This window comes from Cucumis melo, chromosome 12 (assembly GCF_025177605.1).
Source record: "Cucumis melo cultivar AY chromosome 12, USDA_Cmelo_AY_1.0, whole genome shotgun sequence".
NCBI classification, from domain to species: domain Eukaryota; kingdom Viridiplantae; phylum Streptophyta; class Magnoliopsida; order Cucurbitales; family Cucurbitaceae; genus Cucumis; species Cucumis melo.
The window spans coordinates 4,477,717-4,491,090 of NC_066868.1; the positions used below are offsets into that span (position 1 = coordinate 4,477,717).

At 34.8% G+C, this 13,374-nt stretch overlaps 1 long non-coding RNA gene across 1 annotated transcript; it reads right to left on the reverse strand.

Annotated features, from left to right (window-relative positions):
- Positions 1–4,620: 4,620 nt before the first annotated feature.
- LOC127144472 (uncharacterized) lies at positions 4,621–4,889 on the reverse strand. The gene is made up of 2 exons (XR_007816176.1): positions 4,823–4,889; positions 4,621–4,723 (listed from the first exon to the last, which is right to left on the reverse strand). It is a non-coding gene; the product is annotated as an uncharacterized LOC127144472 (long non-coding RNA).
- Positions 4,890–13,374: the final 8,485 nt, after the last annotated feature.

The window sequence follows — 13,374 nt, forward strand, 5'->3', positions numbered from 1 at the left end:
CCCATGGACTTAATCACAGATTTGGGTCATATTTAATTTTGGGCTAAATTAAGCTTATTTTTGGGCTCAATTAAATTTTAACCCAAGTAAATAATATTTAATTGAACCAAAATAATTAATGTGACCCAATTGCCATAATAAAGACACGTGACATCATTAGAATTGTCCAATTTGTTTTTAAATTTAATTTGGGACACATGCCAATTTTTAGTTAATCTCAAATATAATTATTTTAGTAAATGATGTGGCAATTTGTGATTGGTTCCAAAATTTCTTATTCAACAAATGCCCCTTTCGAGATTTATGCACGTGTATGAGTGGGTGAATCTCGAAAAGATAAATTTAAAATCAAATATGAGCATTTTTTTTTTTTGGGAAATTGTACTGGGTGGCAAAATAAAAATATAATTTAGCAAAATCAGCACCAATCTTTTCAATTTTGCAGATATAGCAATTTTTTAATTTTTGTTGATATTTCTTATTTCATTTTTTTCATTATTACAAAATTACCCTTCTGCTGCTTTATCTTGTTCTTTCGATCTTTTCTTTATCGTTCTTCTCCTTCAATCTCCATTCTTCGTTTTCTCCTTCAATCTCCATTATTCGTTTTCTTCTTCAATCTCCATTCTTCGTTTTCTTCTTCTCTACTGCGTCGTTCTTCTTCGCGATTTCTCATATTTGCTGACTTCTCTTCTCCTCGTCTTCTTCAGCCTCTTGTTCACCGTTCTTTCTTCGTTTTCTTCTTCTCTACTGCATCATTCTTCTTCGCGATTTCTCCTATTTGTCGATTTCTCTTCTCCTCGTCTTCTTCAGCCTCTTGTCCACCGTCCAAAAGAATCATGTATGTATTTGCCCTAATATCATACAACAAGTTAGTATATTATTTATTAAAATTAGGGCTACGATTTTTTATTACTCATCTCTTTTATTTGTTCATAATATCTACGATTTGGTTCTGTTTTCCCAGCCCAACATGATTTGGTTCTTTTTGGTTTTGTTTTTTTTTTAATTTGTATCAGTTTTTTATATCAGTTGTATGATATACTTATATTATATGTATTAATTGACTGATAATTTTTTATTTTCCCTAAATTGTTGCAGTTCATTGTAGTTATGGTTAAGCTTGCAGTAATTGTTTTTCATAGTGGTCAATGGGATGAGCAACAGACCTATGTGGATTACAAAAAAAATTGTGTTTTGGTTGATGAAGTAATATCATCATTTGATTCTTTTGTGAACTTGATACGTACTGAAATTCAAGTTGAGTCGTGTATTAAACTTTCGGTTTTGTTGCCTATAGGTAGTAATAGTGTTCAACATGTTCTAAAGATTGTTGAAAATAAAGATGTGAGTTGGTTCTTGACATTGGTTAAGGATCAATCTACCCAATATCCTTTAGTTGCTCATTCTGTAAATACAGTTTTGGATGTTTCAGTTGGTTCTTCTTGTTCTTCTTCCATAGTTGAGGTTGATTTGGGAGATGAATTAGTAATTTTTAGAGATGTTGATATTACTAATAGTAAGGATGGGTTGACTTTTAAGGAGAAGGATTTGTTTTGCAGTAAATAAATTTTGCGGAAGTCATTTCGCTTTATAGCTGTCAAGAGTAATTTTGAATTTAAGACATTGAGATCTAATTCAAGATCAATTGAGTTGAGATGTAATGAAGATGGTTGTCTTTGGTTTGTTAGAGCATCGCGTTATAAAAGAAGTGAATTATGGATGATTCGAAAATACGTTAGTGATCATAGTTGCTCAATGATTGTTCATTCTTCTCATAAGCAAGCATCTTCAGAATTTGTTAGTCATTGTATGATTGATTATTTGAGGTATAGTTATTCTCATTCAACACCAAAAGATATCATCCATCATATGCGAATGAATTATGGAGTTTCTGTTAGTTATTATAAGGCTTGGAGAGCAAAAGAATCTGTTATGAAGTTGTTGAAAGGAGATGCCGATGATTCTTATGCTTTGATTCCAAAGTTCTTCTCAAAGCTAAAAGAAATAAATCCAGGTTTTTTTTTTCTACCAATTGTTATATTGTTCAATTTATTTCGTTTTATACTATTGCTATTTTTCATTCATTATTTTACTTGTAAAGCTGGTATACTTACTAGTTGTTGTATACCAGTTTAGTGTTTAGTGTTTTATATTAGTTTACTGATATACCTATTATGAAGTATACTTGTTGTATGATGTATGCAATACTGATAATATGTTTTACTATTTAGTGTTTTATATCAGTTTACTGATATACCTATTATGAAGTATACTTATTGTATGATGTACACAATGCTAATTATATGTTTTACTATCTAGTGCATTTATTAAATTGATTATTCTATTTTGTTCCCTTTTTGTAGGTTCATTTACTGCATACGAAATAGATCCAAATGGCCCTTTCAAATATTATTTTATGGCTATTGCATCATCAATTGAAGGTTGGAGATATTGTAGACCAAATATAGCCGTTGATGGGACATTTTTAAAGTGTAAGTATGGTGGAACATTATTAACTGCAGCAACTATGGATGTTAATAGTAAAATTTTCCCTCTTGCATTTAGTATAGTAGATTCGGAGAATGATGCTTCTTGGAAATGGTTTTTTGAACAATTAAAACTTTCTTTTGGAGATCGAGAGGGATTGGTTATTATTTCTGATAGACATATAAGTATTCCAAATGGTGTTTTAGACGTATTTCCAACGGTACAATACTGCGTTTGTGTAGAACATCTTTTAAAAAGTGTGAAGTTGTCATTTAAAGACTCTTTAATTGAAAAGCTTTTTCGTCAATGTGCATACTCGTATACAATAGATGATTTCAGTTATATATGAGATGGATGGAGTCGATATACCCATCTATTAGAGGATATCTTATGAAAGTTGGTTTTGAGAGATGGTCACGCGCATACTCTAGAAAAAGAAGATATCAAATAATGACAACGAATATTTGTGAAAGCTTGAATTCTAAGTTGAAGATTGATAGAGACTTACCGGTTGCATCCTTGCTTAAGGCCATTAGAGAGTTTCTTCAACGGTGGTTTTATGAGAGAAGAAAAGCAGCCTCATATTTAAAAAGTGTTTTGAGTTCTTGGGCTGAAGGACTAATAAGAAAGCTAGTTGATGAATCAAGAAGCTTCATTGTAAGTGTTATGTTTTAGATATTTGTTTATAATAGTCAATTATCAATATACTGTATTGAAGTGTAATGATTAGTTAATACACTAATGATATACCATAATCTTTTGTGTTCAGGTGAATCCTGTGAGTGAACTTGAATTTCAAGTAGTTGATGGAGGCAAGAATTTTTTAGTAAAGTTGAATTGTAATAGCTGCAGTTGCCTTTTTTGGGATCTAGAAGAAATTTCATGTGCTCATGCTCTTATTGTCATTCGTAGTCTTAATTTGAATCCTTATGCATTCGTTTCACAGTATTACTATACTACTGTATTGTCTGCAACTTATGGTGGTTTAGTTCGTCCGATTGGTAACCATACTGATTGGAGTGTTGTGGAGGTGAACGATAATATATTGCCTCCAGTATTTAGACGTCCAGCAGGAAGGCCTCGAAAAAGAAAGATTCCTTCTATTGGTAAAGTTTCAAAGAGCTCAAAATGTAGTCGTTGTAAGAGAGACGGTCATAATATTAGAACTTCTAGATTTGAACCTATTTGAACAATTTAATTGTTTTGAAATTTAGCAATTATTTGAACAATTTACTTATTTTGAAATTTAGCAATTATCAGTGATATATTATTTGAACAATTTATTTTTGAATATTTTCTTCTCTACATTTTTTTTTATTTTTTTCTTAATTGATACACTTGATATAAGGTATTTAAAGTCCAATACACCTGTGATATACCCAAGATAAAGTCTATCAACAACAGAGAAACATTCTTTTTCTAAGTGATATATGCAATATAAGATACTTCAAACGCAAAGATACCAAAACAAGATAAGGTACATCAAATACCAAAGATACCTATGTGATTTAAGATAAGGTATATCACATACGAAAAGTACTTATGTGATTCAAGATGAAGTATATTACATACGAAAAACACCTATGTGATTTGAGATAAAGTAGATCACATGTGAAAACATATCCCAAAAGAAAAGTTTATCAAGGTAGCAAATCAAAACCTGGTGGTTCAAATGCAACATTTGAGTTTTTTTCCTTTTTGGGAGATTTATGCTTTTGGGCCAATTCCAAATCAATAGCTTTTGGTGTGGGTTTCAATTTCCTTTTCGGCCGCTCATGTTGCACATGTTGCACATGTTGCACTTTACACTTTTCATCATTGGCAGCAAGTTGTGAAGCTTTCCTTGTAAGTACTCTATTTTGAGTAGCCTAAAAATATACAATTTTATTTATTAGTATTTTACGAAAGAAAATTAAAATTTTAAAAATATTATAGTTTAAAAATGATTTTACCACTTGTTTGCCTTTATCGTTCTTTTCCTTTGTCCTCCCTTCTTCATTTTGCTGGTGTTTTTCCTGTGTTATCACCCAAATCCAATGTATAATAATAAATCAACATGTATCAGCAAGTTTATGTACGTAGAATAATAAGGTGTATCAGTCAATAAGCTTAAGTTTAGAAAAGTTATAACCTCTCGAATTTTGAGGATGTCTTCAACTAATTTGAGGCTTGTTTCCATTAACTCCTTTCCATCTAACTCTCTTTCATTTGGCTGTTCTTCAGATTCTCCAATCTTTAAATGAAAAGTATGAAATATGTGAATAAGTCAGATGATATATCTAATATTATATATTTTATCAAAATGTATCAAGACGTATACTAAATTACTTACGGTTGGGTGATGTGCTTCTTTTGAAACTTCATTCATTTGCTTTTCTTCATTGTCTTTTTCATTCTTTAATAAATAAGTAGAAAAATTTATTAAAACAAGTGTAACAATAAAATGATAGACCTTATTGTTCTATGAAAGTATATTATAAGTTACTTACATTTTTGTCTTCATTTTCTGGATTCATTTGTTGATCTTCTGCATTAACTTCTTTATTCTCTATTTCTTCCTCGTTTTTTTTGGCATCTTCTTGATTCTTTTATGATTTACGAAAATGTATAAGTAAATTGAATAATTAATATCCATAAGAAAAATAAACTTATTACAGGTAAACTAAATGTATATTACATTGTTGATGAACTTATCAATGTTCTTGATTGCTTGCTCCAGTTCTTCTGCATTCTGTTCTTGTTCAATTTCTTCTTCATTAATCTGTAATATCAGTATCAACAAATGATATATATCAGTATGATTTATATAAGTTGTATGTTATATTGGTACGTTGATATACCTTAAACAACAATAAATTTACCTCAATTCAAAAGAAAAATAATATATTTACCTCTGCATCATCCAAGTTATGAATATTCATTCTTTCCTCAAGATGTTGCAAACTTAAAGTTGGAGCATGATTTTCATGGTACGATCCTTGTGATTGTTTTTCTGTTGGCATTCTTTCATTGATTATGGTGATTATATTATTTAACAATTCCAATACTTCATTTTGTCCATTTTCTACAGTATTCTTCAAGCTTTCCAAGTCCTTCTTCACTTCTTGAATTTCTTTTCTCAACGATTTTTTTGTCTCATCATTTACAGTTTCTTCCTCATCACCTTTGTCATTCTCATCTTCTGTTTCTTCACTTCGTTCTTTCTCAACTTCATTTGGTGCGTCATTTAGGAAGAATTGAAAGTTTGGAGAGGTTAGTTCATCGCTAGTTGGAGTGAAAGGGATAACTGTAAACTGTATTTTTAAAATAAAAGTTACATCAGTTGATACACTTCATATGAAGTTAACTAGGTACATAAACAAAGTGATATACCTACAATGTAGTATATAACTGATTAGGTTGTAGAAGAAAAAGAACTTACATCACTTGACTTGAAGTAATTCCGTTGCAGATATGTCCAAACAGGTTGCTGTTCTAATTTCCAATTTATGATTCTTGGGCTTCGATGTCCAATTCTTGTGGCTATCCCATTTGGACTTTCAGAAAGCTTTGGGATGATTTCTAGTGTCCAACAAAATAAAACGTGTGGAAATCCTTGTAGTGAGAAATTGACGGTCAAGTCTTCTGCAGCTTTTCTCATATATTCAACAGTTAAGTTAAAAGACAACCTACCCCATGGAAAGTTTAGCAAAGTTTCCTCATCATATATCATTTTAAGGTGTTTCCAATCTACTACATTATGGAGTTGTTTGCAGTTGATGAAACAGTCTAAAATAAGAAGATTTGCTAATTTAACCATGAGTTGGTCACTAAGTTGTGCTATACTAAAGGCTGCAATAATTTTGTTTCTGTCTAATATATCAATATTACTAAAGCAGGCGGTTCTCAATTCACTATTGAATTCCTCCTTGATATTTGAAGTTGTGGATTGTGGGAATGGTTGACAATTCAGTCCACTTATTAAATGAAATTCTCTCAATCCAAATTTTACTATATTACCCTCTAAATTGAAAATCAAAGTGTTGTTAGTTGATTGCTTAGACAGTCTTCTAATCAAATGAACTAACAATTGTCCAAGACACTTTTTGATTTGAATATCAAGAAGGTGCCCTAATGGACCCTTCCTAAACATTTGCATTTGCTCTTTGGACAACTTTTTGACAATTGACTCTATTATTGTCAACTTTGAATAGTAATGAACTTTATTTGCAAGGTTCTCTTCAGCATTAACCTGTTTAATATACAAATCAATGTATTATACAAAATATCAAGTGTATCAACATATCATAACAAGTGTATAAGCACATCATAACAAGTGTATCAGCAATCATAACAAGTGTATCAACATATCATAACAAGTGTATCAGCACATCATAACAAGTGTATCAGCAATCATAACAAGTGTATCAACAGTATATAAAGTATATCATGCTTAGTGGAGCAAGTGTATCAACAACATATATTGGTGTATCAACAATATATATTGATATCAGTAATTACCTCTTTCTTCAATGATCCTTTATTCTTTCTTTGTCCTTTTCTACTCTTTGAACTTTCTTCACCCTTCTCAAAATTTATTTTTCCTTTTTTCGTTTTAACTTTTCCAATCTTTTCCCTGTTTTGTTTGCATACCATAAAAATATATAAAATATTAGTTCCAAATTGTTTGTATTCAACAAAAATATAAAATACTAGAAAAAGAAATCAAAAATACCTTGCCATTTTTCGATTGAAGTTCTCAAGTGTATCAACAGGATGTTTCAAGTGTATAACTTAGAAAAAAATCAAACAATGGTTTCTGTAAAGTGTAGAATATGAAATACCTTGCCATTTTTCGATTGAAGTTCTCAAGTGTATCAACAAGATGTTGCCAAAGTTTGTTAAACGTGAAGGGGAGAAAGAAAATAACAAGTTCGTCCGAAATCTGTTCGTTTTCTTCTTCGTCCGATTGAATTTTTTTTCTGTCCGATTTGAAGCGAAACCCTAAATTTTGGGGATGAAAGGGAAATTCCACGGAAGGGAGCACGGGAAGGGAAATTCCACGGGAGGGAGCACGGGAAGGGAATTACATTGGGTAATTTTGTAATTTTACAAATTTTAAACGTGGGCTGGGCTTTAATTTGCCATGTTTGCAAACTTAAAAGATTGTGTGCTATATACTTAATTTATTAAATTAAATGTGCTATACCTGCAAGAGCCCCTTTTTTTTTTTTTTTTTTTTTTTTGCTCAATTTGACATATCCAATTAATCAAACTATAAATTTAGTACATGAGTTTGATTTAAATTTGAAATAATAGTTGGGATATGGCCGATCCTTAATTTAGAAAAATTTAAAGTTTTATCCAGAATTTATTTTAATTTGAGGATAGAAATTTGAGTTCTAAGATGGTTTGATTTGATTTTTTTTTTTAGATAAAATTTTGGAACCATATTTTAGTTTGAGATAAGAATGAGTTTCTATCATACCCTAATTTGTCTTGAGTATGGATAAGAATTTGGAATGACCAATTTTAATATTGGGCTAAAATGGCCAAATTTAATTTTGAGATAAATATGAAACCTCAATCTTGGGATAAAGTTAGATTTATGGCTTCAATTTAATATTCGAGATAAAACGAATGGAGATAAAATCTAAATTTTAATTTTAATTTAGGAGTAAAATCTAAACTTTGAAATATTCAAATATGTTTAATTATCTCAAAAAGTGGAACTCAAGATTTTATTAAAAAATAACATAAGATAATTGAATTTTAATTTTATTTTAAAAATTAAAATATTAAAATATGTTTGAATATTTTAAAAGTGGAATCCGAGATTTTATTCCAAAATAAAATATCATAAGATAATTGGATTTTAATTTTATTTCTTATTAAAAAGAAAATTAAAATTTTCCAAATCCTATTAGGAATTGGACTTGTTAGCCTTATAAATATACTCATACCATGATCATTCTTTTCTCATCAAGGAAAACAAAGGTATGAGAGAAAAAAAAAATTCTCTTCTCCCTTTTTATTTTTTTTTTTTATTCTTTTTTTTTTAATTTCTCTTCTCCCTTTTTATTTTTCTTTTTATTCTTTTTTTTAAATAATAATTTTTTTAAAACTTTCTATCTTTTTTTTAGGAACTAGAGTTATCGTCAAAAGGTAAAGATTTTTTATTTTTTGTTTTTTTTGTTTTTTTTTTTTTTGTTTTTTCAAATCATTCGTAGAAGTAACTCCACCGTCAGCGATCCAACATCTACTGGGGGACGATCGGGCTTTTGCCGTCAGATCCATCGCCCTGGTAGGAGCGATCCGACACCTTCGTCGTTTGGAGAGGTGGTACTGCCGCCAGCGATCCAACTTCTATCGGGGGACGATCGGACTTTTGCCGTCAGATCCACCGTCCTGGTAGGAGCGATCGGGCACCTTCGTCGTTTGGAGAGGTGATATTGTCGTCAGCGATCCAACTTCTATCGCGGGACGATCGGCCTTTTGCCGTCAGATCCACCGCCCTGGTAGGAGCGATCGGGCACCTTCGTCGTTTGGAGAGGTGGTACTACCATCAACGATCCAACTTCTATCGAAGAACGATCGGGCTTTTGCCATCAGATCCACCGCCCTAGTAGGAGCGATCGGACACCTTCGTCGTTTGGAGAGGTGATACTGCCATCAGCGATCTAACTTCTATCGAGGGACGATCAGACTTTTGCCGTCAGATCCATCGCCCTGGTAGGAGCGATCGGGCACCTTCGTCAATTGGAGGGTGATACTGCCATCAGCGATCCAACTTCTATCGGGGGATGATCGGGCTTTTGTCGTCAGATCCACCGCCCTGGTATGAGCGATCAGACACCTTTGTTTTTTGGAGAGATGGTACTGCCGTCAGTGATCCAACTTCTATCGGGGGACGATCGGGCTTTTACCGTCAGATCCACCGCCCTAGTAGGAGCGATCGGACATCTTCGTCGTTAGGAGAGGTGATACTGCCGTCAGCGATCCAACTTCTATCGGGGGACGATCAAACATTTACCGTTAGATCCACCGCCCTGGTAGGAGCGATCGGACACCTTCGTCGTTTGGAGAGGTGGTACTGTCGTCAGCGATCCAACTTCTATCGGGGGACGATCGAGATTTTACCGTCAGATCCATCGTCTTGGTAGGAGCAATCAGACACCTTCGTCGTTTAGAGAGGTGGTACTGCCCGTTCTTTTTTCTGACAGGGACAAACACGATACCTTGGTTTAATTGCAAGATGATGGACTGCTACCTTTAGATCAAGTCCTGGCATCTCTTTATACGACCAAGCAAAAATGTCCTTATACTCTATAAGCAAACTCATGTATTTGTCCTCCTCTTCACTAGAGAGAGATGCACTAATGAAAGTTGGGCGTGGTTCTTCTATTGTACCAAGGTTTACCTCTTTCAGCTCGTCTACGATAGATTGGCCACCATCCTCTAGACTCTGTGGGGCATCTTCCACGTCTTCTTCAGGAGTTTCAATCTCTAATTCCTCAATAATGGTGATGTGATGACATGAGATTTCACCTTCTCCTTGTTCTGAGTCTTCCTTTTCAGGATTAGTTAATATAACATCATGTCTTTTCACCTTCAAGGAACCTTGACTTGTATTGAGAGTAACAAAAAAATTTCTTTTCATTTGGAAAGGAATATTTCTACGAATTTCTCTATCTCCTTTACCTCACAAGGAAACTCCTTACCACGACAACTCTCGGCGTCTATATGCTTAATTCGGCGCCAGACCGACGCGCGAGATGTTGATTCCTTTGTCTTTGTGTCTATGCTAGTATCGGTCTGGACATGTGGGCCTCAATCCCCAAGACGATTAATAATTGGAGCACGAGGTGTTTGTACATTTTTCTTTTTAGCTATGCTTAGTCTTTCAAAGGTCGATGGTCTTGTAGTCATCGAGGCCTGACATATACCTTTCTCTTTTTTAAAGATCATAGTTAGCCTTTGAAAGGCCGATTGTCGATCAAGGTTAGATGTTGACTGATGATCTTTTCTTTCTGCCTCTATTATGCTTAGTCTTTCAAATACTGGGGCGCGTGCAACATGTGGACTAATTCGGTCAAACGCTAAGGTTCTTTGACTGTCACCTTCTTTTTCTTCCATACTATCGACCTCCTTTACAGTTATATGATTGTTGTCAACCACTTTTTCCTTCCCCTTTCTAGTTATACGGATTGGCTCTGGCGACTTGTATCCGAGTCCTTTTCTTGACATGGGTATAGCATGTCCTTCCCGTAACAGCTTCATTTGGGTTGAGGAAAGCTTAGGTTGTTCATGAATTTTCAAACTTTTAAACTCGGTGTGAGTTGTGAAATCATAACCAGCTTTCACCATCAATTTGTAAGCCTTGGGGTCGAACCCCTCTTTTGTCCGCCTTTTAGGCAAGCTTGCTTCTGTCAGGTCTATCTTTATTTCTTGCATAGTTATTTTTGGTAAGCGGTGTAGTGAAGCTTTCTTTTAAGACTTCAATGTCACCAACTTTCAAGCCTTGTGGGGACTCTACAAATGGTGATTCGCCTTTCTTACGCCTCGACAGGGGGACATAGCGCAAAATCGGTGCGTTCGAAGTCTTTTCATCCATCAAGATCACACTTTTTGCGGTGCTTGTGGACGCCTCACTCTTTTCAGAATGAAAGGTTCCTGTACTTTTATGTGGTTCCCTGCTTGCAAGTGATTTCAGCTATAAATTATCTTCTCTGTTTACAAGAGGAACTTCTACAAACACTGCTTCTGAGCTACTGTCATTCTTTAAATAAAACTTTGCATCTGCAAAGTGAGATTTAGCCTCTGAGAATGGGTTGGAGTCGGCTTCAACCTTCTTTACGCCATTTTGATAAAATTTAAAGCACTGATGCAGTGTCGATATTACTACTCCATTTCCATGAATCCAAGGACGACCGAGTAACAACTTATAAGTGGTCCTCGAATCTATGACATGAAACAATGCACTAGCCTTCAGGTCACCAATTATGAGTTCTAAGCGTACCATACCTATTACTCTTTGGCTGCCTTGATTGAAACCTTGAATTGCCAATTTACTATTTGAGAGTTCCTCCATTAAGACGCCTAATTGCCCCATAGTCGATTTTGGCATTATGTTGACAGCTGATCCATTATCGACGAGAATTCGATCGACTCTCTGTTCACGAACATATCCAGAAACATACAAGGGTCTATTATGAAGTTTAGATCCTAATAGTAAATCCTCATCTGAGAAGTCTATTGACATGCAGTAAGGAGTACTCTCATGTGTCGCAGTTGGAGCACTCGAACTTGATGCTACTGAATTCAACAATGCATTAATGAGGATGGTTTTGGTTTCTTGAGGAAGTGATAACAAATCATCCACATTGAACCTCAATAAGTCTTTTGACACTCCTTCCTCCTCTAATGATCTTAACGGGATGCTTTCTTCCTCGATTGCATCAATAGCATGACATGCAACAACTTCTGGGTTTTCATCCTGATGATCACAAAGGAATCTTGTTGGAAAGAAGTTTGCCAAGGTTACTAAGCGCTGAGTTCGAGGGAAATCCTTATCTTCCTCGTTGATGAGCTTAAGCTTTTGAGTCTTCTTCTTTTTCTTATTCTTTTGAGTCTTATTCCCTCTTCTATAATTTCTGTAGAAGCGAGGCTCTTTTTGGATCAGAGTTGACTTTCTTTTCTTTCGGCGGGTCACAATAGTCCACCCTTCATCGTCTTTTTCGATCGATCTTTCTTTTTCTTGAGGATCCTCGGGTGCAACTTCTTGATGGAATTGGACCACTACAGGCTCGAAGGTTCCAAACTGGACCAAACTTTCCCTTTGCTCAAAAATCAATCTTGGCAAAATAGCCTCTGACATTATCATTGCTGCAGCATGGTTTGTTTGAGCTACCTCCTCCAGGTCTAGCTCGATCTTTTTCTCACGAGCTAACCTTAGAATTAGCTCTTTCAACACAAAACATTTCTCTACCGGGTGATTGATGACCCGATGATACTTGCAGTAGTTGAGATCATCCATCTTTTCTGCTTGCTCAGGTCACTTACATTCCGGAAGTTGGATGAGCTTCTTCTCCAATAGTTTCTTGTCTTTCTTTTAAAGTCAGACGTCGTCTCTCGCTTCCATCATCCTTCCTCTCAGCTCTCCCTTCTTTTCTTTTAGAGAACTTCAGTGGGGTCGTGTTTACGACCATAGATTCTTTCATAGTGCTCTTCACTACCTTTTCAGCACCCTTTGTCTCCTTCTTATCTTTTCTTACTTCAGGAATAGGAAATCCTTGGTTCCTCTGCTGACAATGCTCAATTCCATATCATGAGCGCGAGTTGCTAACTCTTCAAATGTGCGTGGCTTTATTCCTTGTAAAATGTAGAGGAGTCCCCAATGCACGCCTTGGGTGCACATTTCTACCGTTGACAGTTCGGTGAGTCGATCTTTGCAGTCAAGACTTAGAGCTCTCCATCGGTTTATGTAATCGATGACTGGCTCTCCCTTCCGCTGTTTGGTGTTTGTAAGCTCCATCATGCTTACGGTACGTCTGAAGCTATAGAAACGGTTAAGGAACTCCTTTTCTAATTGTTTCCAGCTGTTAATGACTTCTGGCTCCAGATCGGTGTACCACTCGAAGGCATTTCCTTTCAAGCTTCGAATGAATTGCCTGACAAGTTGGTCTCCTCTTGATCCTGCATTCTCACATGTTTCGACGAAGTGGGCGATATGTTGCTTTGGGTTGCCCTTTCCATCAAATTGCTAGAATTTTGGTGGTTGGTACCCAAGTGGCATTCTCAAGTTATCGATTCTCTTGGTGTACGACTTAGAGTACATGAAAGTAGTTTGCGGCGGTCCTCCATACTGAGCTCTAATGAAATTCGCGATCATATCCTGTAACTGCT